Source organism: Hyla sarda, chromosome 2 (genome assembly GCF_029499605.1).
Source record: "Hyla sarda isolate aHylSar1 chromosome 2, aHylSar1.hap1, whole genome shotgun sequence".
In the NCBI taxonomy this organism is placed as follows: domain Eukaryota; kingdom Metazoa; phylum Chordata; class Amphibia; order Anura; family Hylidae; genus Hyla; species Hyla sarda.
In genome coordinates, this window is record NC_079190.1 from 290,930,559 (window position 1) to 290,954,152 (window position 23,594).

Genomic DNA, 23,594 nt, shown 5'->3' on the forward strand with positions numbered 1-23,594 from the left:
TATTGATACATATTAAAAACATACAATTCATAAAACATGAAAAAAGGGGGGAGAAAAACTACAACCACTGGGGGAGGTTAGACAAAAACGGGCGACACTACCTGCTTGTGCATCAATTCATAACAATAGATAATATGCATAACTGGTGAGCAAATTTAAAGTGCATAATAGGGGCTTGTAACAGCTTCCATAAAGTGCATTAACATAAGCAGACACCAGCATACATACCAAAGTGCAAATGTAGAAATATAATGGCAAAACCAAGCAGGAGTGACGCCACCCAAACGATCGTTTCGGCGATACCTTCGTCCTGGGGGTGGCGTCCTAACAGTGCATGATGGTATAAATACATGGGGTAGCCAATCAGAGTATTCTTTTACAATTTTATATGACACACCTGAGTGATAAGTCTGTTCCTCCTCCAGGATCGGCACATAGCGACCGGGCCGCCGAATGCCGTGGTACTTCCGGGTATCGCGTCAGACACCGGAATCACATGACAAGTCACGTGACCGGCGCTCCTTTTTTCTTTTGTCTTCTTTTTCCATCTCTTTTCCCCCTCTTTCCCCCCCCCCCCTCCTTTTTCAACTTTTTTAGTTTCCTTTTTTTCATTATTATTATTAGTTTTTTTTATTATTATTATTATTATTTTCATTTTCATATTTTTATATTTATTTTTATTTTTATCTTTAATTTTTATATTATTTTTTATATTTATTTTTATTTTTAATTTCATTAAATTAATTTTATATTTTTTTATGATTATTTATTCTTTTTTTCACACTCATCTTTCACATTTCTCAATTTTTCCTATTTCACTTCACATCCATCCTGGTTTATATTCATAACACATATTTAAGTATTATTATTTGGTATATGTCACATATAGTATAATCATGTATTTGGGTATGATTTGTTTTTGATCATGTTTTTTCACTCATTATGAATTTTCTTATTGTGTTTCACACTTGTATATATATATTTTTGTATACCATATATATATATCTTTTCACTCTTTTTTATATTGCACTAATATTTATATATATACATATATTTTTTTTGTGTATTATATTGTATATATTCCAATTATTATACTTACCTGTATCTAATTGCACAACCATATACTTTCACTATTTATGATATTTTGCATACACTCACATACACACATTTTTTTGCACCAGCATTATCATTATTATTGTTCACCCTTATTATTTATTTATTACTATTTTCCCATTGATACACTGCTGCTTATTTGCTTTTTTTTTACTATGTACATCAGGCTGTCGGCTATTTGTATCTATGTAACGTCCCTGTATAGTCTGTGGAGACTAAGTCCTTCTTTCTCCCATGTGCGCATGCGCCGGTCCCCAGCGCTGCGGCTTCCGGGTGTCGCGTCTATATGAGCGCCGGTTACGTGACTTGTCATATGATTCCGGCGTCTGACGCGATACCCGGAAGTACCGCGGCGTTCGGCGGCCCGGTCGCTATGCACCGATCCTGGAGGAGGAACAGACTTATCACTCAGGTGTGTGTCATATAAAATTGTAAAAGAATACTCTGATTGGCTACCCCATGTATTTATACCATCATGCACTGTTAGGACGCCACCCCCAGGACGAAGGTATCGCCGAAACGATCGTTTGGGTGGCGTCACTCCTGCTTGGTTTTGCCATTATATTTGCACTTTGGTATGTATGCTGGTGTCTGCTTATGTTAATGCCCTTTATGGAAGCTGTTACAAGCCCCTATTATGCACTTTAAATTTGCTCACCAGTTATGCACATTATCTATTGTTATGAATTGATGCACAAGCAGGTAGTGTCGCCCGTTTTTGTCTAACCTCCCCCAGTGGTTGTAGTTTTTCTCCCCCTTTTTTCATGTTTTATGAATTGTATGTTTTTAATATGTATCAATAAAATCATATATATTTTATATTTCAATTAAATGACTCCTTTGCGCTTTTTTGAGTACCTGCAATAAGGGACAGATCCCAGCGGATGTCACTCCTCCTTGCACCCGCTGCGATCGTCCTCATGTGAATGTCGGGATCAGCTGTTCTCAGGGCTACAGAGCCCGGAGAACAGCTGACGCTGAGCCATAGGTATACATCGTATATCTACTGCCCAGCAAGAACTTACAGTGAGCCTGCAATGTGTATACAGTATACACATTGCTGGCTCACTTAACCCCTTGCTGAGCTGTGCGCTATGCGCAAGCCCAGCAAGGAAAGAGTTAACTTACACTGCTGGGCAGTGTAGGTTAACCCTTTGGGCGGTATACACTATATACAGCTATCTATAGATAGCTGTATATAGTTTATACAGAAGACGAAGTCCGCTTACTTCCCTCGAATACCGGGCAGGTCCGTGTAGCCCCGCCCCTATTGATGACGTCGTTAGGGGCGGAGCTACAGAAGGGAACAAGGCTAGTTAATCTGAAGCTCTGTTCACATTGTCCGTTTTGTATAATGTGAACAGACCCTTGTGGCAGTGTCTACCCAGACAGGGAGACTCCAGCTGTTGCTAAACTACAACTCCCAGCATGCCCAGAAAGCCAAAGGCTGTCTGGGCATGCTGGGAGTTGTAGTTTTGCACCAATTGGTGGCTCCCTGTTTGGGTAGACATTGCATCATGGGTGCTCTCCCCAGCAGACAGCGCCAAAAATGTCATAACCAATTTTTTGTGTTTTTTTTCTTCTCGTTTCAGATCCGTGTATGCAGAGGATTACTGCGGATTCGATTGATTACGGCAGATTATTATTTTTTTTTCTTTTAATAAAATGGTTAGCGAGGGCTGTAGGGGAGTGTTTTTTTAAAATAAAATAATTTTTCCAATGTGTTGTGTTTTTTTTTATTGAATTTTCAGGCTTAGTAGTGAAAGCTGGTCTTATTGACGGAATTCATTACTAAGCCAGGGCTTAGCGTTAGCCTAAAAACAGCTAGCGCTAACCCCCAATTATTACCCCGGTACCCACCGCCACAGGGGTGCCGGGAAGAGCCGGTACCAACAAGCCCGGAGCGTCAAAAATGGCGCTCCTGGGCCTAGGCAGTAACAGGCTGGCGTTATTTAGGCTGGGGAGGGCCAGTAACAATGGTCCTCGCCCACCCTGGTAACGTCAGGCTGTTGCTGTTTGGTTGATATTGTGCTGAGAATGAAAATACGGGGAACCCTATGCGTTTTTTTTTTTTAATTTATTTAAATAAAAAAAAATTAAAAAAACATATAGGGTTCCCCGTATTTTCATTCTCAGCACAATACCAACCAAACAGCAACAGCCTGACGTTACCAGGATGGGCGAGGACCATTGTTACTGGCCCTCCCCAGCCTGTTACTGCCTAGGCCCAGGAGCGCCATTTTTGATGCTCCGAGCCTCCGGTATTCCTGGCACCCCTATGGCGGTGGGTACCGGGGTTATAATTGGGGGTTAGCGCTAGCTATTTTTGGGGCTAGCACTAAGCCATGGCTTAGTAATGAATTCCTTCAATAAGACCAGCTTCCACTACTAAGCCTGAAAATTCAATAAAAAAATACAACACATTGGAAAAATTATTTTATTTAAAAAAACACTCCACCACAGCCCTCGTTAACCATTTTATTAAAAGAAAAGAAAAATAATCCGCCGTAATCCATCGAATCCGCAGTAATCCTCTGCATACATGGATCTGAAACGAGAAGAAAAAAAAACACAAAAAAATGGTTATGACATTTTTGGCGCTGTCCGCTGGGGAGAGCACCCATGATGTAATGTCTACCCAAACAGGGAGCCACCAATTGGTGCAAAACTACAACTCCCAGCATGCCCAGACAGCCTTTGGCTGTCTGGGCATGCTGGGAGTTGTAGTTTAGCAACAGTTAGAGTCTCCCTGTCTGGGTAGACACTTCCAGAAGGGTCTGTTCACATTATACAAAAAGGACAATGTGAACAGAGCTTCAGATTAACTAGCCTTGTTCCCGTCTGTAGCTCCGCCCCCTAATGACATCATCACTAGGGGCGGAGCTACACGGACCTGCCCGTTACTCGAGGGAAGTAAGCGGACTTCGTCTTCTGTATACACTATATACAGCTATCTATAGATAGCTGTATATAGTGTATACCGCCCAAAGGGTTAACCTACACTGTCCAGCAGTGTAAGTTAACTCTTTCCTTGCTGAGCTTGCGCATAGCGCACAGCTCAGCAAGGGGTTAAGTGAGCCAGCAATGTGTATACTGTATACACATTGCAGGCTCACTGTAAGTTCTTGCTGGGCAGTAGATATACAATGTATACCTACGGCTCAGCGTCAGCTGTTCTCCCGGCTCTGTAGCCTTGAGAACAGCTGATCCCGACATTCACATAAGGACGATCGCAGCAGGTGTCAGGAGAAGTGACATCCGCTGGGATCTGTCCCTTACTGCAGGTACTAATACTCCCAACATGGAGCACACTCTGCTCCATGCTGGGAGCTGTAGTACCTGCATTAATAGACATATCGCAGCGAGTGTAACTTCTGACACCCGCTGCGATCTGTCTATTAATGCAGGTACTACAGCGCCCAGCATGGAGCAGAGTGTACTCCATGTTGGGAGTAGTAGTACTTGTAGTAAAGGAAAGATCACTGCGGGTATCACTCCTGACACCCGCGTGATGCTCCTGTAGGCGGCAGCTCTCCTATGGTCCCCTGCACAGCCGTATATATATATACATATTCCTATTTCTCACAGAGAGCTGTGATTGGCTGGAACCATCTGGCCAATCACAGCTCTGCGGGAAATATGAATAGGTGGCACACTGGTTGGAAAACCTTCAGTTAAGTTCTGTTATCTAACTCAGTATTTTCCAACCAGTGTGCCTCCAGCTGTTGCAAAACTACAACTCCCAGCATGTACTGATCACCAAAGGGCATGCTGGGAGATATAGTTATGCAACAGCTGGAGGTACGCAACTACAACTCCCAGCATGCCGAGACAGCTGTTTGGGCATGCTGGGATTTGCAGTTTTGAAACATCTGGAGGGCTACAGTTTAAGAGACCACTGCAAAGTGATCTCCAAACTGTGACCCTCCAGATGTTGCAAAACTACAAATTCCAGCATGCCCAGACAGCAAACAGCTGTTTGGGCATGCTAGGAGTTGTAGTTTTGCAAGATCTGGAGGGATAAGGTTTAGAGACCACTAGATAGTGGTCTCAAACTGTAGCCCTCCAGCTGTTGCAAAACTACATATTCCAGCATGCCCAAACAGCTGTCTGGGCATGCTGGGAGTTGTAGTTTTGCAACAGCTGGAGGGCTACAGTTAGAGACCACTATCTAGTGGTCTCAGACTGTACCCTCCAGATGTTGCTAGGCAACTCACCAGCTTCCGTAGGATCCAGCCGCACGACGTCGCCGCCCGCCGATCTCCGTCGCCGCCGATCTCCGTCGCCCGCAGCCTCCGGATCGGTAAGTGAATCTTTGGCGCCAGTTCCTGTCGGGTTTCCCCATCCTGCCCCACCTATTGTGGGTGGGTAGGACGGGGAAAACGAAAGTTAACCCCCCCGCCCCCGATCTGCTATTGGTGGTCGCGTCTAGACCACCAATAGCAGGGATAGGGGGGGGTGGCACCCTTGCCACCTCACTCCTATCCCTTCAGGGGGATCGTGGGTGTCATGGACACCCACGATCCCCCTTCTCTTCCGGGTCACCGGGTCACCATAGACCCGTAATGACCCGGAATTGCGCAAATTGCAAGTGTGAATTCACTTGCGATTTGCCGCGATCGCCGACATGGGGGGTCTGATGACCCCCCCGGGCCTTTGCACGGGATGCCTGCTGAATGATTTCAGCAGGCATCCCGGTCCGATCCCCGCCCGGTGTGCGGCGGGGGCCGGAATTCTCCATGACGTACGCGTACGTCATGGGTCCTTAAGTACCAGGGTGTCATGACGTACGCGTACGTCAAGGGCCCTTAAGGGGTTAAAGCACTGAAAATAAAAGAATAATCTGGGAGCACGGACCTGGTGAGTGGCCTCTCGTTTTTCCTTTTCATTACATGGTTTATTCGCCTATACCTCACTGAGATGGAGCACCACCGTCACTGACCCACTGATCTCACCCTTCAAGAGCAGCTTGACCGCCCACACACACCATTGCAGCAGCAGGTTGTGCCGACTGCTGTCTCTTTGAAAGCAGACAGTACACCTCTAAGTGGAAATGTCCAGATTGGCCCCACAAATATTTTGTGTGCCCACCATAATTTTAAGCCTTTTAAATATGGAATTCACCAAAGCTTCACAGGTTGCTACTGGATTCCTCTTCCATTCTGTCATGACAACATCACGGAGCTGTTGGATGTTGGAGACCTTGTGCTCCTCCACCTTATGTCATTTCTTTCGTGTTGTCGCATGAAAAGATAAAATAGAATATTTACAAAAATGTGAGGAGTGGACTCCCTTATGTTAAATACTGTACATCTAACGTAAGAAACGAAAAATGTGAGGGGAAATTACTAAATTAAATACGATGGTATGTGAGAGAACAGGTAGCTCAACAAATTTATGAATCACCCAACGAGTCCTGGTAATAAGTAAGGTTGTGTACCTTATATAACCTGGGTGGGTTTATGAACAAAGAAAAGTAACTCCCATCAAATAAGTTAAAAAATACAAAAATAAGTAAAAATATGATGATGTATAATGTATTTAAAACAATTTCAATATTTTCTAAATATGTACAGTGATCCCTCGACTTACAATGGCCTCAACATACAATAGTTTCAACATATAATGGTCTTTTCTGGACCATTGTAACTTGAAACCAGACGCAACGTACAATGTACGGACAGTCCAGATCTGTGAAACGTGTCAATGGCTGGAAGAACTGACCAATCAGAATGAGCATTTTACTGGTAAAACAACTGTATTACAGACAACCCCGGACCGGACAGTATGGGAGGGGGTCCATGGCAGGGGACAGCTCTGGAGCGTCCGGGGTCAGGGAAAGTTCAGAGAGGGCAGGTGGGGGACAGGGGTGGAGAGTTAGGGTAGTTTATAAATATTGGGGCCAGTGGTGTGGTGACCACTGGCTGAGGAAACACCGAGGGAGAAAGTTGCCTACCATGGATGCTGCGCTGGAAGATCTGATGAGGCGGGTCCGGGACGAGGTCATCGCGAGGGGCTCTGACTGGCTGGTGCCGCAGCTGCAGGGACTTCAGGCCGGGAGCGCTACAGAGGGATCCGGGCCCCCAGGTCCAGTGCCAGCCGATCCAGGCCCCCTTCACGTCTGAGCCCGGAGGTAATTCCACGCACCCGCCGCTGCCATGCGAGCCCCTTGCGGGACCCTCCTGCTGCCCCTGCATCCTCCGATCCCACTCCTGAGGGCGGGGTGGCAGAGACGAGCAGCGCTGCCGCAGCTGCGGGGAGAGGAGGCCGCGGCGTGATCCTGGAGAGTACGGCTGTCCCTCGCTCTGATGTTCCGAGAGCGAGGGGGACCCGGAGGTCGGGGAGGAGGCGCCATGTTTCTTCGGTGGCCCGGAGGGGCGCACGAACCATGCGGGAGATGGTTGGAGTGAGCCAGGAGGAGGCTTCTGGTAGCGCTGAGGCCTCCAGGAACTCTGGGGGCCGGAGGTCTGGGCGCCATGATGACGGGGGAAGCCAAGGTCCAGCACGGGGGGGGGGGGCGGGGAATGGTCCAGCCCTGGGCACGTCTGATGTGAGCTCAGCTGAACTGAGCAGTGACGGGGAGGGGCCAGGCCTCCCCTGCCGTGAGAGCTACAGGAGAGAGACTTGCCTCTGTCATCAAGAGAGTGGAGCCACGAGGAGTCGGGGCAGGAGGGAGACGCAGGCTGTCTGTGGCTGGGAGTGTGGTGGAGCCGCCTGCACCAGCTGGAGGCAGTGTTGCTGCTGATGGAGTGGATGATCGTGGGGCTGCAACAGCGGTGTCTGGCCGCCGCGTGCCATCTGAATCTACAGGAGCTGGAGCATCGGGTGCTGGTGGAGATTCGGGAGCTACAGCCGCTGTTCACCTGGGGCCAGAGAGGCTTGGTGAGTCTGCTTCGTTGTCTAATGTGGGGGTAGGGGGTTGTGGGAGGGGCTACAGTCTCTGTTGCGTGATGTTACCGTGGGTCCCCGGTTGCTGTGTGGGAGGTGGGGCAGGGTCCGCAGGGTGTGGCAGCGGCGGACAAGGCATCTAGCGGGAGTGGGGGGGCCGCTGTGGTGGCGGCAGCGGTTGGTGCGGAGGTTGGGACAGGGAGTGGTGCGACTGCGGGGGCGGTCACGGCGCCTGCGGCTAGGCTGGGGGACGAGGTGAGATTGGCGGATTCGGCTCAGGGGGAGGTTTATGTCTGCTTTGAAGGGCCGCTGGGGGCTCATTTGAAGGCGGAGGTCAGGGAGAAAATATGGAAGGATGAGTATGTGGAGATATTTTCTCTCTTGCCTCTGGAGAAATTTAACTTAGACAGGGTGAAGCCGGACGAGTCTAAGAAGGAGGAGGAGGAGCGTAGGCGGTATCGATTGATACCCCGGACGTTTTCCAATTGGTTGCACGCCTTCGCCATCTTAGCCAGTGTCATTGGGGAAAAAGCGCCTGAAAATTGTTCAGGTCTTTTTTGCTACATGGATTCGGTGGGGGAGGCGTACAGAGTTTATGGGGGTACCGCTTGGTTATGGTATGATGAACAGTTCCGGCAGAGGAAAGCGGTTAGGCCTTCCTTATGCTGGGATCATAAGAACATTGGGCTGTGGATGAGGTTGATGGCGGCCATGAAGGGTGGCAGCAAGTCCTTTCGGGACGGAGCCGGTGCGACCGGATCAGGGTCCGGTCGGCCGGCGGGGGCAGGTAAAGGGTGTTGCTGGCAGTTTAACGAGGGCCAGTGCCGATTCGGGGAGGGATGTCGTTTTAAGCACGAATGCTCCGGTTGCGGAGGTTCTCACAGTCTGTCCCGCTGTTTTAAAAAGGGGAAGAGAGGGGGATCGGAGGTTGAGCACAAGGGGGGCAACACCAGTGAGAGTGGCAAGGATGGGGCCGTGTTTAGACAAGTACCCAAATAGAAGGGATGCCCGATTGTTGAGGGAGGGGTTTGAGTTAGGCTTTCGTATCCCATGTGCCAATGTTAAACCGCAGGGGGAGGTTAGGAATTTGGTGTTGGCTCTGCGGCACCCGGAGGTGGTTAGGGAGAAGTTGTTGAAGGAGGTGTCTCTGGGCCGCATGGCGGGCCCATTTCCGGAGGTTCCTTTGCTGGATTTGCGGGTGTCCCCTTTGGGGCTAGTTCCGAAGAAGGAGCCGAATAGATTCCGGCTCATTTCCCATCCGGTGGGAGGCTCGGTGAATGACGGGATTGATCCGAAGGTGTGCGCAGTGACTTATACCTCTTTTGATGCGGCGCTGACTTGGGTTCGGAAATACGGAAGCGCCCCGCTCTTAGATAAGACGGATATTGAGGCGGCGTTTCACCTTTTGCCGGTGCACCCGGATAGCTTGTATTGTTGGGGTGTTGTTGGGAGGGGGAGTATTTTGTGGATAAATGTTTACCTATGGGGTGCTCGGTGTCGTGCGCCCTGTTTGAGTATTTCAGCAGGTTTCTGGAATGGGTAGTGCGGGCAGAGTCTCAAGTTGTCTCGGTGCTGCATTACCTGGATAATTTTTTGTTTGTGGGTCTGGGTGGTTCGGCATTGTGTTCGGTGTTATTGCAGACAATGGAGAGGGTGGCGGCCGGCTTTGGGGTGCCCTTGGCGCCCGACAAGACGGAGGGGCCATCCACTCAGTTGAAGTTTTTGAGCTTGGTAATAGACACGGTGGCCATGGAGTGACGGCCTGAGGACAAACTGAGCGAATTGAAGGTGTTGGTGGCGTCGGCGGCTGGGGCGCGGAAGTTGCAGCTTAGGGGCCTACAGTCACTGTTGGGCAGGCTTAATTTTGCCTGTCGCATTATGCCAATGGGGCGAGTTTTTTGCCGCAGGTTGGCGGCAGCAACCGCGGGGGTGATCAGGCCGCGTCATTATGTTCGCTTGACTGCTGAACTGCGAGCCGACAAATTTTTGGAGGTCTACAATGGGAGGTCGGTCATCATGGGGGGGGGCAAGTGTCTAATTGGGATCTGGAGTTGTTTACAGATGCGTAGGGGAGCCATGGGTTTGGAGCGTATTGGCAGGGGGAATGGTGCGTGGGTGCATGGCCGGATGAGTGGAGGTCGGTAGGGCTGGTGAGGAACTTGTCACTATTGGAACTATTTCCTATTCTGGTGGCGGCTGAGATTTGGGGGGATAGGCTCCGGGACAGGAAGGTGTGCTTTCGGTGCGATAATCTGGGGGTGGTGCAAGCAATTAATGCACAGACAGCGAATTCGCCGCCGGTTGTGCGTTTGTTGAGGCAGCTGGTGTTGAGGGGGTTGCGTCTTAATGCGCAGTTTGTTGCTTTGCATGTCCCTGGGGTTCAGAACTAAATAGCTTACTTCTTTTCTCGTTTCCAGTTGGGTCGATTTCGGGAGTTGGCACCGGAAGCAGAGGTCGAAGGGATCGCATGTCCGGAGGAGCTGTGGAGAGTGGTTTAACGGCAGCTTTTGGGCTTGTCAGGCGGTCGGTCTGTGTGACCACCTGGGCTGGCTATTGTAAGTGCTGGAAAGAGTGGGAGAAGCTGGTGGCAGGTATGGGTGTGTTGCAGTCTGTGGTGTCCGGGTCCGGACTTAGCCGGCGTCTGTCGGCTTTGGCGTTTTGATTTCAGGTGCGGGGGATGCCGGACTCTACTAAATCATTTTTGGTTAGAAAGGCGGCTAGGGGGTTTCGGAGGGGTCTGCAGGTTAGGGATTCCAGGAGGCCGGTGTCTTTTCTTTGTTAGTGGAGTTGGGAGGAGTTTTGTCCCGGGTGTGTCTTTCGAATTTTGAGCTGGTTCTGTTTCGTCTTGCTTTTTCGTTAGCGTTTTTTGGAGCGTTTCGGGTGTCGGAATTGGTGGTTCCGAGTGAGGTCTCGGTGGGGGGGTTGTTGTTTTCCGATGTGACGGATGACTGGGTTAATTTAGCATGTGTGGTCCGGCGCTCAAAGACAGATCAGTTGGGTCGAGGTTTTGTGGTGCGATTGGCGCCGTTAGTTGGGTCGGGTATGTGCCCGGTGGCTTGTTTTAGGGCGTACGTGGCTATTCGCCCTGCAATGGGGGGGCCATTGCTGATGCACGAAAGTGGGGAATTTTTATCTCGATTTCAGTTTATCCGGGTTTTTCAGTTGGCCTTGGAAAAGCTGGGTAGGGGTATTGGGCACTTTAGTTCCCATTCGTTCAGGATTGGGGCAGCTACTGAGGCTGCAAGGTGGGGGCTGGGACCAGATGCTATACGACGGATAGGTCGGTGGGAATCTGACAGATTTCGTTTATATGTGCGTCCTCGTTTGATGTAATTTCGGTGGGTTTGTTTGCTGTAAGGGGTTTTTTTTGTTTATGTTTTTCAGGTGCTGCGCCGTGCCTGATATGGATCCTGGGACACTCATATGTGGTGAGGGGAGCAGCGAGGGCAGCGGTGCGCCCTGATGGGCGGCATTTGGGGTTTTCCAGGGAGGCGGCACAGGTGAGGTGGCTGGGACAAGGTGGGTTGCTGTGGGGGGGGGGGGGGTTTCTTCCGTTTTTTCAGAAATATGTCGACCTTGATAGGGCCCCCGATGTTTTAGTCCTTCACGTGGGGGGCAACGAACTTGGGGGCAGGACGGCCAGGTCCTTGATGAGGGACATCAAGTTGGATCTGTTGAGGATCTGGACGTCGTTTCCGGGGATTTTTATCATATGGTCGGACATTGTGGCCAGACGTAAGTTGAAGCGGGTAAGGTCGGTGGCTAGCCTGAACAGGGCGCGGGCAAAAGTTAATAGAGTTGTCAGCCGTTTTGTTGCCAGGAACAGGGGCCTGGTGGTCAGGCACAAGGAACTGGAGGTGGCCTCTTCCGAATTTTTGGGGCCAGATGGGGTCCATTTGAATCCCATTGGGACGGATCTTTGGGCATGGGAAATACGGGATGTGTTGGAGAAGGCGGTTCAGTTGTGGGTGAACGGCCGCTTGTAAGGAGTCACAAGAGGCCGTTGGTGGCAGGAGCTAGAGGGGGACTTGGAGACAATTGGAGAGAGTTGGCACTGAATGGGATGGTGAGGCTGGGGGCGGTACCCAGCCTTGTGTGGTGAATCCCTGTGGTAGAGGCCCAAAGGGGCGGGGGTCTCTGAATGTGGTGCCCTGGGGTTAAGGGAAGGGACGACCCAGGGCAAAGTAGGAGACCCGAGAAAAATTTGGGATGCCTCCAAGTCCTCCAACTGGCTAGGTGGTAGAGTCGAGTTAAAGTATATTTGCACTAGTTTTTTATATGGATATGTGTGGTCAGGTAATGTTATCTGATTATGTTAAATGTTATTTAAAGGTTAATTAATATTTGGGTATTAAGTTATGATGTTTTGAATAAAATGGCCGCTGTGGCCTTTATACCAAAAGTAAGTGGTCCGTGTCTTTTTTTGGGGTGGAATAGGTAGAAAGAAGGGTCACAGCGTAGGTGGATGATACCCTAGTCAAGACAACCCCGGACCGGACAATATGGGAGGGGAGGGGGTCCATGACAGGGGACAGCTCTGGAGCGTCCAGGGTCAGGGAAAGTTCAGAGAGGGCAGGTGGGGGACAGGGGGTGGAGAGTTAGGGTAGTTTATAAATATTGGGGCCAGTGGTGTGGTGACCACTGGCTGAGGAAACATCGAGGGAGAAAGTTGCCCGCCCGCCCTGATGTCGAGATCATCGGTGGGGTATATCTTGAGATGTCGCAGCGGCAGGAGCTAGAGGGGGACTTGGAGACAATTGGAGAGAGTTGGCACTGAATGGGATGGTGAGGCTGGGGGCGGTACCCAGCCTCGTGTGGTGAATCCCTGCGGTAGAGGCCTAAAGGGGCCGACCCAGGGCAAAGTAGGAGACCCAAGAAAAATTTGGGATGCCTCCAAGTCCTCCATCTGGCTAGGTGGTAGAGTGGAGTTAAAGTGTATTTGCACTAGTTTTTATATGGATATGTGTGGTCAGGTAATGTTACCTGATTATGTTAAATGTTATTTAAAGGTTAATTAATATTTGGGTATTAACCCCTTAAGGACCAGGCCATTTTACACCTTAGGACCAGAGCGTTTTTTGCACATCTGACCACTGTCACTTTAAACATTAATAACTCTGGAATGCTTTTAGTTATCATTCTGATTCCGAGATTGTTTTTTCGTGACATATACTACTTTAACATAGTGGTAAATTTTTGTGGTAACTTGCATCGTTTCTTGGTGAAAAATCCCCAAATTTGATGAAAAATTTGTAAATTTTGCATTTTTCTAACTTTGAAGCTCTCTGCTTGTAAGGAAAATGGATATTCAAAATAAAAAAAAATTTTGATTCACATATACAATATGTCTACTTTATGTTTGCATCATAAAATTGACGAGTTTTTAGTTTTGGAAGACACCAGAGAGCTTCAAAGTTCAGCAGCAGTTTTCCAATTTTTCACAAAATTTTCAAACTCACTATTTTTCAGGGACCAGTTCAGGTTTGAAGTGGATTTGAAGGGTCTTCATATTAGAAATACCTCACAAATGACCCCATTATAAAAACTGCACCCCCCAAAGTATTCAAAATGAAATTCAGTCAGCGTTTTAACCCTTTAGGTGTTTCACAGGAATAGCAGCAAAGTGAAGGAGAAAATTCACAATCTTCATTTTTTACACTCGCATGTTCTTGTAGACCCAATTTTTTAATTTTTACAAGGGGTAAAAGGAGAAAATGTATACTTATATTTGTAGCACAATTTCTCTCGAGTAAGCACATACCTCATATGTCTATGTAAATTATTCGGCGGGCGCAGTAGAGGAGTGACAAAGGGATTTTGGAGAGTACGTTTTTCTGAAATGGTTTTTGGGGGGCATGTTGCATTTAGGAAGACCCTATTGTGCCAGAACAGCAAAAAAAAAAATAAAACACATGCCATACCATTTTGGAAACTAGACCCCTTGAGGAATGTAACAAGGAATTAAGTGAGCCTTAATACCCCACAGGTGTTTCACGACTTTTGCATATGTAAAAAAAAAAAAAAAATTTTCACTAAAATGTGTGTTTCCCCCCAAATTTCACATTTTTGCAAGGGTTAATAGCAGAAAAGACCCCCCAAAATTTGTAACCCCATCTCTTCTGAGTATGGAAATACCCCATGTGTGGACGTCAAGTGCTCTGCTGGCGCACTACAATGCTCAGAAGAGAAGGAGCGCCATTGAGCTTTTGGGAAAAAAATTGTTTGTAATGGAAGTCAGGGGCCATGTGCGTTTACAAAGCCCCCCGTGGTGCCAGAACAGTGGAACCCCCACATGTGACCCTATTTTGGAAACTACACCCCTCACAGAATTTAATAAGGGGTGCAGTGAGTATTTACACCCCACTGGCGTTTGACAGATCTTTGGAACAGTGGGCTGTGCAAATGAAAAATACAATTTTTCATTTTCACGGACCACTGTTCCAAAAATCTGTCAGACACCTGTGGGGCGTAAATGCTCACTGTACCCCTTATTACATTACGTGAGGGGTGTAGTTTCCAAAATGGGATCACATGTGGGTATTTATTTTTTTGCGTTTATGTCAGAACCGCTGTAAAATCAGCCACCCCTGTACAAATCACCAATTTAGGCCTCAAATGTACATGGTGCGCTCTCACTCCTGAGCCTTGTTGTGCGCCCGCAGAGCATTTTACGCCCACATATGGGGTATTTCTGTACTCAGGAGAAATTGCGTTACAAATTTTGGGGGTCTTTTTTTTCTTTTAACGCTTGTGAAAATAAAAAGTAAAGGGCAACACCAGCATGTTAGTGTAAAATGTTTTATTTTTTTACACTAACAAGCTGGTGTAGCCCCAACTTTTCCTTTTCATAAGGGGTAAAAGGATAAAAAGCCCCCCAAAATTTGTAGTGCAATTTCTCCCGAGTACGGAGATACCCCATATGTGGCCCTAAACTGTTTTCTTGAAATACGACAGGGCTCCGAAGTGAGAGAGCGGGGGACAGTGTACGGGGGTGTATATGTTGTGTTTTACCCTTTATTATGTGTTAGTGTAGTGTAGTGTTTTTAGGGTACATTCACACTGACGTGTTACTGTGAGTTTCTCGCTAGAAGTTTGAGCTGCGGCGAAAAATTTGCCGCAGCCCAAACTTGAAGCAGGAAACTTACTGTAAGCCTGCCCGTGTGAATGTACCCTGTACGTTCACATGGGGGGGGGGCAAATGTCCAGCTGTTTCAAAACTATAACTCCCCGCATTTACTGACAGACCGTGCATGCTGGGAGTTGTACTTTTGCAACAGCTGGAGACACACTGGTTGGAAAACCTTCAGTTAGGTTCTGTTACCTAACTCAGTATTTTCTAACCAGTGTGCCTCCAGCTGTTGCAAAACTACAACTCCCAGCATCTACTGATCGCCGAAGGACATACTGGGAGATGTAGTTATGCAATAGCTGAAGGTACGCAACTACAACTCCCAGCATGCCGAGACAGCTGATTGCTGTTTGGACATGCTGGGATTTGCAGTTTTGCAACATCTGGAGGGCTACAGTTTTAGAGAATACTGCAAAGTGATCTCCAAACTGTGGTCCTCCAGCTGTTGCAAAACTACAATTCCCAGCATGCCCTGACAGCAAACAGTTGTTTGGGCATGCTAGGAGTTGTAGTTTTGCAAGATCTGGAGGGCTACAGTTTAGGGACCACTATATAGTGGTCTCGAACTGTAGCCCTCCAGCTGTTGCAAAACTACATATTCCAGCATGCCCAAACAGCTGTCTGGGCATGCTGGGAGTTGTAGTTTTGCAACATCCGGACGGCTACAGTTAGAGACCACTGTATAATGGTCTCAAACTGTACCCTCCAGATGTTGCTAGGCAACTCACTGGCTTCTGTCGGATCCAGCTGCACATCATCGCCGCCCGCCGATCTCCGTCACCCGCAGCCTCCGTCGCCCGCCCGGATCGGTAAGTGGATCTTCGGCGCCGGTCCCCGTCGTTTCCCCGTCCTGCCCCGCCTATTGTGGGAGGGCAGGATGGGGAAAACAAAAGTAAACCCCCCCCTGTGGCCTTCATACCAAAAGTACGTGGTCTGTGTCTTTTTTTGGGGGGTAATAAGGTAGAAAGAAGGGTCACAGCGCAGGTGGATGATACCCTAGTCATGAAGTGCGTGCACTGACCGGCTGTCTGGTAGTGCCCCCTACAGTACAGGGAGGTATTACATGTTCTGTACTATTTACCTGTGCCAGGGTTAGCTGCTCCTTTGGACACCAGGCAAGGGTGGCTCCATGTTACTTAATTTTTAGGACACTGTGTGTACTGTACAGGACCCTGAAGAAGCTCCTGACCTCTACATAGACAGTGATTTACAGCTCCCAGCAGCTCTTTCTTACTTTTATATGGAAGGACTTGCTTTATCGGTATTAGTTATCTACTTATTTTACCAACAGGACCGGAGCGTCAAAAATGGCACTCCTGGGCCTAGGCGATAACAGGCTGGCGTTATTTAGGCTGGGGAGGGCCAGTAACAATGGTCCTTGCCCACCCTGGTAACGTCAGGCTGTTGCTGTTTGGTTGGTATTGTGCTGAGAATGAAAATACGGGGAACCCTATGCGTTTTTTTATTTATTTAAATAAAAAAAAAAACGTATAGGGTTCCCCGTATTTTCATTCTCAGCACAATACCAACCAAACAGCAACAGCCTGATGTTACCAGGGTGGGCAAGGACCATTGTTACTGGCCCTCCCCAGCCTAAATAACGCCAGCCTGTTACCGCCTAGGTCCAGGAGCACCATTTTTGAGGCTCCGGGCCTGTTGGTACTGGCTCTTTCCGGCACCCCTGTGCTGGTAGTTGTAGTTTAGCAACAGCTGGAGTCTCCCTGTCTGGGTAGACACTGCCAGAAGGGTCTGTTCACATTATACAAAATGGACAATGTGAACAGAGCTTCAGATTAACTAGCCTTGTTTCCTTCTGTAGCTCCGCCCCCAATGACGTCATCACTAGGGGGCGGAGCTACAAGGACCTGCCCGGTATTTGAGGGAAGTAAGCGGACTTTGTCTTCTGTATACACTATATACAGCTATCTATAGATAGCTGTATATAGTGTATACCGCCCAAAGGGTTAACCTACACTGCCCAGCAGTGTAAGTTAACTCTTTCCTCGTTGAGCTTGCGCATAGCGCACAGCTCAGCAAGGGGTTAAGTGAGCCAGCAATGTGTATACTGTATACACATTGCAGGCTCACTGTAAGTTCTTGCTGGGCAGTAGATATACGATGTATACCTTCGGCTCAGCATCAGCTGTTCTCCCGGCACTGTAGCCTTGAGAACAGCTGATCCCGACATTCACATAAGGACGATCGCAGCGGGTGTCAGGAGAAGTGACATCTGCTGGGATCTGTCACTTACTGCAGGTACTAATACTCCCAACATGGAGCACACTCTGCTCCATGCTGGGAGCTGTAGTACCTGCATTAATAGACATATCGCAGCGAGTGCAACTTCTGACACCCACTGCGATCTGTCTATTAATGCAGGTACTACAGCTCCCAGTATGGAGCAGAGTGTACTCCATGTTGGGAGTAGTAGTAATTGTAGTAAAGGAAAGATCACTGCGGGTATCACTCCTGACACCCGCGTGATGCTCCTGTAGGCGGCAGCTCTCCTTTGGTCCCCTGCACAGCCGTATATATACACATATTCCTATTTCTCACAGAGAGCTGTGATTGGCTGGAACCATCTGGCCAATCACAGCTCTCTGCGGGAAATATGAATAGGTGTATATATACGTGAGTGCAGGGGACCATAGAAGAGCGGCCACCGCATCTATACATTATACAAGAGAATCGCAAGGGACCCCGGCGATCTGTCAATTAGTACAGGTAACTACTACTCCCATCATGGAAGAGTGTGTTCCATGCTGGGAGTAGTAGTACTACCTAAAAAATGTTTTAAAAAAAGTGAAAAACACGCACACACTACATTTTTATTATTGTCGGCTACATTTTTAGTGCTTTACCTGCTCACATAAATTGATACCAAATCAAACTTTCCAATAGCTAAAATATATTCCTTTTATTACAAAATAACATGTTACAACATACAGTGCACAAATCCCCATAAAAACAGTAAGTAACAAATGGTTCACAAAGTGCGATAATGGTAGGGACAATCCCCAGTATTACATGCCTCACCCGACGCGTTTCCCCCTAACTAAATACGATTCATCAGGGGTACATAAGCAATTATTATGGTCGCTTCAGGACAAAGGTATACATAAAGACATAGAAAATATACGTAGTAATGCAATAGACAATACTCGGCTCTGCTAATATCGATGAAAACTGCCGTGACGTGTTTTTAGACCTAAAAAAGAAAACAAAAAAGCAAACAGCAAAAGCAGGCAACAAATAAAGCACATGAATATAGCTACAAACAAAGCACATATACATAACAATGACAATAACAGTGACATAGAAGCAAGAGGAGTATGTATATAGGGCCACAGGTGACACTTTAAATAAAGTGGATATAATATTTGGGGAAGGGAGATCTATAATCCCAACCCCAGTGACATCAATACCCCATAGATAGTTTCTAAATACCTTCATCATCGTTCCAACATAGTCATAATGATAGAGGTATGTTTCTTTGTATAGCCGACCTCATGGACATATAGGATATACTGTACAAAAGAAGGAGGGGGACCATAGATAATTTTATCAGATTATAAGAATATAAGTATCCATATATTAGAAAATAATAAAAGAATGCCCAATCAAGAAGTGTATTTTCCAGGGATGCCAATATTATACTATAGACGCATATGGATATATATACTACAATCCAGCTAAAGGCCGAGGCTGGAAAACAGGGCGATCACTATAAAGTAACAATACGGGTACCATATAATAGCCCAGAAGTTAAATGACCAATAAAATAATACCATAATAGATCACCACTTACTTACTTGCACAGAAATACACAAGAGGTCAAGGAACATTTCATGTAATGTGACTCTCCTCCTTGATTAAGGTATCCACCATATACATCATATGATCAAGAGCTAATAACAGTACTCTATATATAAACACACATACATGTATCAGATGAAGGGAGGGACAGTATATGCTTTATCAGATACAAACAGTTCATATAACTTACTCAGCACGGACACTAGCAATATATAGTCCCAAATGGCTGCGCCCAAAGGACAGTCTCCTCCATAATAGGTCCCACTGCTGACTGTCACATAAGCTAGAAATCAGAAAGCTACATGAAAAAACCTCTATAAACATACATACAATATGCCATATTAGAATTAAGCTCACCTTGTCCCAGCGACCACCACTGCACATGATCACCGCTCCTGGTGTAGAGGGATGTAGTGCTAGTACGGCGGCTAACTGTGATATAAATAATGCCCTCCATTGGACACAATCAACACCTGCTGAGTTGGACGCCGAATACGTCACTTCCGGCCATGCATGTCAGAAGACCAAGAGGCCGTACGTATCAGGAAACCAGGGAGACCGGAGGCTTGCGTGTCATAGAAACCTTAAGTTAACTCAGCTTCCGGTCTCTGCGCGAGGTCACGTGATGAGTTCCACCCCTCGTTCCCATATGCGTTCCAGCACTGGGAAGCGCATAGATGGTAAGTGTGAACCCGCGCTCACCCAATGCGTTCCACGCCGACATCAATGCGTTCCACCTCAGTTAAACATAACATGGTATAAAAGATGTATAATACAACCAAAAAATAGAGGCTAATTTCCCATATACATCCCTGGAGGTACATAATAGTTGAGCTATAGGAATTATAAGGGCAGATTTAAGAAGAAAAAAAGGCATATAAATGAAAAATTAGTCCAGATTGATTAGTAAAAGAGATTATGCCAGAATAGATCAATGTGTCCTCTTCATCGAGTCACACTAAAGGGCCTCACTATACCATGAAGGCAGCTGTCAAAGTCACATATAACATACAAATATATCCCCATTAATCCCCATACCATATTAGCCCATCAAAAATGTATTAAAAATATTAATGCATTATGCATCACGTTAGCCATCAGTTCTTATACATATTCGAAAAACTGTAACAAAACATAAATATATACGTAGGTCCAGTTTGGGATACACTACGATTAGGACAATGCCCAATTTTTTCCACTCTATAGAGTGCATTCATAGGACAACTCACATATTTAGGGTTCCTATCTCCTATATGGTAAGTGATTAGACAGGGCCCGCAATCAACCCTATCCCCTCACCAACTCTTCATGAAATTACAAGGGCCGCTAACACTAAAGAAGATGGAGCACAGCACTGAAAATCACCTATAAGAGGCTTACCTAAATGAAACAACTAAAAGTTAGTCTTTCATTAATGCCCAAAGGGGCCACTGTTTTAAGTCTGTGAATCCATTCAGATTCTTTTTGCAGGATTCTCCTATCCCACTTGCTTTTTCTGGGCGATTTATGAACAACTTCAATAACGAAAAGAAATCTCACTTATATTGCCCCCATGCTTCTCCAAAACATGCTTAGCTAAGGGAGTATCCCTTTTGTTCTGTATATCACATACGTGTTCTCTTACACGTTTCTTAAAGGCATGTTTAGTTTTGCCCACATATTGTGTCGGACACGTGCAGGTACAGAGATAAACAACGCCCTCCGTCTCACAGTTTGCGAAATTTCGCATGATGTAAGTCCTCTGTATTACAACACTAGCAAACTTTTTAGTTTGCTGTATATTTGCACATGCCCTGCACCTTCCGCAACGGAAGGTGCCTAAGGGGCGCCTATCAAGCCACGTGCCTTCGTTCTTTACCCCTACAAAGTGACTTCTTACAAGTCTATCACGTAACGATCTCCCCTTTCTAAATGTGATAGAGGGATATTGAGTTATGACATCAATCAGATCCTCATCATAAAGTAGGATGGGCCAGTACTTACGTAAGATAGCCTGCACCCGTCCCACCTGATTGTTGAAGGTGCCAATCAACCACACTTGGTTGCTAGGCATCTCCTTTGGCTTGGGGCTGAGTAATTCTCCTCTATCTGCCACAAGTGCCCTCTGATAGGCTTTGGTTAAGGTTTCCCTCGGATACCCTCTTTCGGTAAATCTTTCCCTTAATTCCCTGGCTTGATGTCTAAAGGAGTGCTGGGAGGAACAGTTCCGGCGAAGTCTTAAATACTGCCCCGTTGGGATACCCCTTTTCAGGGGAGATGGATGGTAGCTATCCCAACGGAGCAGGCTATTCGTAGCCGTTGACTTTCTATATGTAGTTGTTTCCAAGTAACCCCCTTCACCTCTAGTGATCAAGACATCAAGAAAGGGTAGTTTATTGGCATCGATTTCATAAGTGAAACGTAAACCGAGGGGGTTCACATTTAGATGGTTAACAAACCCCCTAAAGAGTTCTTCAGTTCCAGACCACACAATGAGCACGTCATCAATATATCTCCCCCAATAGATGATATGTGGGTTCCACCTGCTCTCCTCCTCTGAAAAAACAATAGTACTCTCCCACCAGCCCAGGGTTAAATTAGCGTAAGAGGGAGCCACTGGGCTCCCCATCGCTGTTCCCCTGAGCTGGTGGTAGTACATTGAGTCAAACAAAAAATAATTATGGTGTAACAAAAAATCTAGCAGGAGGATGACGTACTCATTGTGTGCCCGGAACTGAATCCTTCTAGCCTGTAGGAAGTAAGAGACTGTTCTCAAGCTATCTTGATGGCGAATTGAGCTGTATAAAGCCTCTATATCAATAGATGCTAGAAACATATTAGATTCCAACTGTATTCCATCAATCTTACCTAAGAGATCACTGGTGTCCCTAATATGAGAGGGAAGGGAAGACACGTGGGCCCTCAGAATGCAGTCGAAGTAAATTCCCACGTTCTGAGTAATAGAGTCTACCCCCGACACAATGGGCCGTCCCTTTAATGGGGACAGCCCTTTGTGTACTTTGGGTAGAGCATAAAACGTTGGTATCAGGGGGTCAGTAGGATACATCAATTTAAACTCATTGTGTGAAATAAGAAGCTGTTCCAAACCAAGAATCAATAGTTGTTCCAATTTTTCACAGAACATACTGGTGGGATCCCTAAGTAAAATTCGATAGGTTTCTCGATCTCTGAGGAGGGACTGGACCACCTATCTATACTGCGAGGTGTCCATAAGCAACAAATTCCCCCCCCCCCCCCTTATCAGAGGGTTTGATCGTAATACTGTTCAAGATCCCGTAGAGCCCTTACTTCATTATCAGACAAGTTAGTCTTCAAACTAGAATTTTTAGGGGGAATTTTTTCAAACTCTGAAGGGACCAGATCTAAAATGACATCCAAGTGTGGAATATCCATAGGAGGGGATACCCGTGTGCTCTTGATTTTAAGGTCCGTAAAAGGACCCTGACCGGTTACTCCTTCCCCTTCAGTTAGCAAATCAGTGAGTACTCTCACATTAGATAGGTCATCTTCATTGATCCCTAGTTCAAGGCATTTTTCCCTATCACTGTGTTTGACATTTTTTTTCCATTTTAATTTACGAATGAAAAGATTTACATCTTTGATCCAATCAAACGTTTTAAATTGGGTGGTGGGTACATACCCTAAACCCTTGGACAGTACTGCGGTCTCTGAGGGTGTAAGGTTTCTAGATGACAAGTTTATGATTTGGTTTTCGGTGTCCCCACTACATCTACTCTGTCCTGTAGGCCATAGGGGTTCTCCTTTAAAAAAGATGCTGCTGAGGCAGAGGACCCAGAGGATGATGGAGTGTTGGGGACTCCATGCTTGTTTTCTCTTTTTCATTTTTGGTGAGTCCATCTCCCCCTTCCACGTCCTCTTCCTCTGCCTCTGTTACGTCTATTAGAGTTTGTACCTGGTTGATAAGTAGAATCCCCTCTTCGTTCGGAATCAGTAGATTCCAAATCTGAGGTAGATGCCTCTGTACCCAATTCCTCTGATTTAGTTTTCTCCTGAAAATTAAATGCTCTTTTTTCTCTAAATTCCACCAGATCACGGACAAACTGTTTGTGCTTACGTATTTTAAGGGAATTATAAAACTTGTCTACTGAGGACTCAAGAAATGCCTCTCTCCTCACAAACTCAGCGCCCGACTTCACCTTAGTGATCTCCTCAATAAGTTCTTTAAGACGTTTATCAGTTCTTTACAAAGTAATTCTTTCTTCCTCCAACAATAAATTCATAAATCTAAAAGAACTCGCCAATGCTTCTTGTTCCCACTTCACTAAAAGATTAGCAGACCTAGATCTCTCTGCAGGTACAATGTCCACTGTTACGCCGAGCGCTCCGGGTCCCCGCTCCTCCCCGGAGCGCTCGCTACACTCTCCCCGCTGCAGCGCTCCGGTCAGATCCACTGACCCGGGGCGCTGCGATTCCGCTTCCAGCCGGGATGCGATTCGCGATGCGGGTAGCGCCCGCTCGCGATGCGCACCCCGGCTCCCGTACCTGACTCGCTCTCCCTCGGTCCTGTCCCGGCGCGCGCGGCCCCGCTCCCTAGGGCGCGCGCGCGCCGGGTCTTTGCGATTTAAAGGGCCACTGCGCCGCTGATTGGCGCAGTGATTCCAATTAGTGTCTTCACCTGTGCACTTCC

At 47.1% G+C, this 23,594-nt stretch overlaps 1 protein-coding gene across 2 annotated transcripts in view; it reads left to right on the forward strand.

Annotated features, from left to right (window-relative positions):
• The first annotated feature begins 1,480 nt into the window (after window positions 1–1,480).
• The window catches only part of LOC130356235 (KN motif and ankyrin repeat domain-containing protein 1-like), a 230,228-nt gene continuing 208,114 nt past the window's right edge, over window positions 1,481–23,594 (forward strand). The window contains exon 1 of one of the 2 annotated variants that reach the window (XM_056557452.1): window positions 1,481–1,525. The gene's annotated coding sequence lies outside the window, so the exon portion shown is untranslated. Of the gene's footprint in view, window positions 1,526–15,877; window positions 15,940–23,594 lie in introns of those variants that run through there. The other variant, XM_056557451.1, reaches the window with a different exon arrangement.